We start from the raw sequence: 4,754 nt of genomic DNA, 5'->3' as shown, positions 1-4,754 counted from the left end.
CAATTAACAAATAATAGTACATACAAAAAAAAAGAAAAACCCAACAAGGGTTTGGTCATAAATTTGGGAATCACTACATAGCCTTGATTTGGCCCTACAATGTACCAATTGTTAACAGGCCATGTCCTGACAGTTTCAAACTGTCTGATGTTCTGGTGTTTATTTTTGTACATCGTTCAGTGCTTTCCTGAGTTCTAGGAAACTGGGATACAGACTACAAATAGCAAAGTGACTTTAAATGAGATGAGTAATCACTGCCATGAAACCCATACATAATTTTGTTTTGCACCTTCAACCAAGATCATACTTAGCCTGGTTATGACCTTAAAGATTTATTAAAAGGGGTTTTGGAGATTCGGGTAAAGTCAGGATTCAAACATTTTCTGAAACTGCTTTTATATTTTGTTAAGTATTCCATCACGTACAAACAGGGAAAAATAAATGAGCAGGCATGTTAAGGAAAAATGCAAACTTGCATTTTGTAAGGAGTGGTTGAGATTTTATCACAAAATTTCCAACAGCTGGTAGGAGGGCTAATGTCTAAGGCTTTTTTCTCATTTATCCAAAGTGTACAAATTGGCTAAATTATTTGTTTACATCGTGTGCTAAAAGTTGGTCCACAGGGGTGCAAACAACTGGCACTTGGGTTTGAATGTGATCGAAGAAAATTTAAATTATATAAACTTTAACAAGTTCCAAATCCTTGTGTATGTATGCGAATTTTTAAGCTCTGAAATTTTAAAGGTAACTACCAGATGTATTTACTACAGCTAATTTTATTTTCATGACCTTTATTCACCCACTTAAATTTTACTTTAAAAAAATTGTTCCACTTTAGTAATGTTTCACAATCTTAAATATAGTGATTTGGTAGTGGTATTTATGTTTTTGCCATTTGAAAACAAACTGCACTTCAAGTGTTCTGCTATTCTGGGTGCCTGTTGGTAAAAAAGGAAATAAATGTCAATTTTTTTCTCTGTTTTAAGCACATCAAATAACCACAAAATAGCATCAGGTGTTTGCAAAAATAGATTCTTCCAAATGTCTGCTTTTAACAGTGGAATAATTTTCAGTATAAAATTGATGTCAGGCAGTTGAAAGTTTATAGAGAAAATGGGCAAAAGAGGATTTTGGTTCAGTTACATTTATGGGCTAGATGCCAGGGACTTGAATGTAAAGTGTAAGATTTTATGCCTAACATTTGAACAAATACGATGAGTCTGCTTTTTAATTGTTCATAACAGCAATAAGCCAAAGCAAGCAATCTTTGTCTTTTCTTGTTTTAAGTATAAATTGGGAATGAAGATTTTTAAATATTCCCTAACTCAAACCTGAAAAACCTGGTGTTAGTCTTGGGTGATTTCCAGTGACCCTCTGCCTCCCTTCTTCCTGCCCCCTGTGTAGATTTGGAACCGGGCAGCCATTTTTGTTTTTGGAAGGGAAAGGAGACAGATATAATGAATGACTTTTATTGTGCAATATTTCAGACTCTCTTGAATGCATTCGAATGGGATGGAAACTGTTCTGCCCTGTGTCATAGCCAAGACAAACAAAACATATTCCCTAAACCTGGATGTGTGTTTCTCTCAAACTGGCAATAGAGTTCAGCTCTCAAACAAGAATTTAGTTTGACAATTTTTAGCCCTTGTTCAACTGAATATTAGGGTAGGACACAGCCAAAGCAAATACCATGGGGAAAAATTAATGTACATATTTACAGCTTGCAGGTGGCATTTTTTCCTTAAAAGTTGGAGATTTGTCTTAAGGAATTGCATTTGTGGTAATACTTTTAAATAGACTACTTTTTTTGCTAATATTTAAAAAATGAGCTCTGATAATAGTAACTCCAAATGTAAATAAGTTCTACAGAAGTCCCCAAAGAGTGATAAATGCTTGAATTTAAGTGTTTAAACATTTAGAGACCACTAAGAATTTTAGGAATATCAGATCCAGCAAATATGCATGAAACCCCTTGATAGTAGCTTTCTCTGCCCCCAAAAGAACCCATTCTAAGAAGCATCAATGGCCCCTTTGTCGCGCAGCCTTCAGCATTGTTCACCGACTCCTGCCAACCCCGCTTCAGTTGTTAGTATTCCCCCTTTGGTTCTGTGGGGAGAAAGTAATCTGTGCAATCAAGATAATCCGTCTTGGACATTGTGCTTTCTGACCCTCACAAAATATATTAATCACAATAACAACTTGGAATTTATGATTACCTGCCACCAACAGGCTCTTGTGGTTTGTGTCTTAAGATACAGTGGCAACAAATTTATAAGTCAGGTAATCTGAGTCTCATAGGGTAGCAAAGACTTCAACCTGTTTTTCAGGTCCCGCCTTTGAAATATAAAGTTCTTCAATCAGATGTTTTGCTGAATAATATCAGACATCTGTGAGAATGGAAATAGTCCTAGAATTCCAGTGGCTGTTAACTTAGCATTTACCAACACTGCAGGTGAAACGCTGGCCTGGTCTTGTATTTCAGTCAGAAGCATTGCCTTTACATGGAAAGATTTCTCCTTCCCAGGTGCTTAAAGCCCAACATAATCCTGTAAACTAGCTTAAGTGGCATTTTAAGGAGTGAGTGTTTAGGTTTTGCAATTTGCCCTGAGTGGGTAAGTGGGTATTGTGGAGGCCCACGCAGTGCCTGGGCTGTCAAGAGGCCAACATAAATGTGATTTAAAAGAAGGGGCACAGGGCATTAGAAATTTCTTGGGGGAGAAAAAAAAAGCAAATTTTTTGTTTTACAAAGTCACTTTTAAGTTGTTGGTATTCAAACTTGAATGTGGTGGATACACAGATTAACCTTTGCATTTGAGTAACAGGAATATTAAACACTGGTTTATCCAAATTCATTTTTTAAACCCTCTGAGAATCAAAGGGTTCCCTTTAAACCTAAGTAAACTTGTTTTTGGATTTAAAAATAATTGACCTCCAATCAAATTGGAACCTCCTAGACAATTCCCACTGTGGTTTCCTTTCCCCTTGGAGAAATAATGCATCTTCCCTTTAAATAAATAACCTAGGTTCACCCACTTATAGCCCTTGATCGAGGCTTTGTCCTTCCTTTTTTAGCTTTTAATTTTCTTGCAATCTGCACTAGAGTAAAACGTGCACAATACCCTTCTAAGGTGCTGGGGTTGTCTTCCTCTGGAAGTCCACGGCAAGGGGCAACGAGCCACAGGGGGGAGGGGGGAGGCCTCTGCTCGGCTGCACCAACATCTAGCACCTGGTGCTTAAGGAAGTCAGGCCACGGGGGCACTTCTCGCTATTGCCATAAAAGTTTAGTTGGAGGAGCCGTTGAAATCAATAGCAGAGTCGTCCAGAATTTCTCAAAAGTAATCAAAGGTGGCTTCTGTTTTCTTAAAATTAATACTGAGTTCTGATTCACCATTTCTTTTCCAATATACTTGTAGGGAACTGGAGCAGAGAAGAATCCAGAAAGAGTTCTGCTTCTGAGCCAGGACTCAGGCTGCTGCTTTCAGGTGCCAGCACCTTGAATACAGCATTCTTGATTTGTCCCTGGAACCTGTACCCAGTGTCCCGCAGCTGGCCTTTAAATTCCCCAGTGGATTTATATTCTGTATTTCTCCCAGGAAAGAAAACAGTCCTAGGCAGCTCCCAAACACTGGCGGTCAGTGTCCTTTGGTCATTTTCCTGCCTTCCCTCCTGCTTTGCCATCCACTAGCAGAGAGCTGTTACTACTCGGCCAAAAGCTGTAACAATATTAAGATGTTTTCTTCAACCTTGTCCCCAGAAAGATACTCTGTTTCCAAAAGATTGCTCTCCCCTGGGCATTACATCATGAATTGATTCAGTTCTTGGAGGAAGAAATTGGACAAAATATAATAGATCACCTCCTGGGAAAACATACTTAGGTTGTTAAGTATTCCCCCCAGAAAACTTGAGAACTGCTTATATATTACTCCTCTGTCCACATTTAACCTTTCACCTCATTGCAGCTGAGCAGGGACCTTCTTTTCTGTAAAAGTTTTTGTTTCAGTGGGGGTGGGGACATTTTTGTAAGGAGTATAGGTACTCTGTCTGCCCTGCCGACACTCCCTCGACTCCACGGGCAGAGCACACCAGACCCTGCCACAGGTGAGATTCCAGGGAGTCCTGCCCGCCAGGAGCCTTGGCACGGTAAGGGGGCGGCTGGCTGGAGGTGGATCTTGATGGGTCTGACTTTCTCAGCGAGTGTTCGGCCCCTGGGTCATCGTGCCCAACAGAGGAGGAGGCAGTGCCGTGGTCACATGGAGAGTGACTGGCGAGCGGTACCGAGCGAGAGGAGGATCAGCTTTCCTCCTTCTTGGGAACCGGTTCTCAGAGCAGGATGTTACTGATGGATGAAATAACTCCTGTCCAACAAATAGTGCAGCAAGAAATGTGGGAGCTGTCTTCCCGTCCAAGTTCACAAGTTGGAGTGGAGAAAGGATAGGGGAGCATTGGCCACGCACCTCTACTGGCCCCAGATAGTGGTGACTTGGATGTGGAGTGGACAGGAGGGCTGATGAACCCAAGGGACTGGTAATGACCAGAGCCTTTCATCGCCCTGTGCCCAGCTGGTCACTGGAAGCATGTCACATCCAGAACCTAGTTAACAGATCGTAGGACCAGGAAGTGACTTGGCAAGGTTGCTGAAAACGGGTTGGACAGAGCCAGTTACTTTTCCTGAGCATGTCATCAAATCTCAATTATTGTCTCGTAAATCTCTAATCAGAAGATTAGCAGAGCCTCCCAGGGCACCGCAGTACATT

The sequence above is a fragment of the Sciurus vulgaris genome, assembly GCF_902686455.1.
Source record: "Sciurus vulgaris genome assembly, chromosome: 5".
Lineage (NCBI taxonomy): Eukaryota > Metazoa > Chordata > Mammalia > Rodentia > Sciuridae > Sciurus > Sciurus vulgaris.
The sequence above is the reverse complement of the archived record's forward strand: the minus strand, read 5'-3'. Positions refer to the sequence as shown.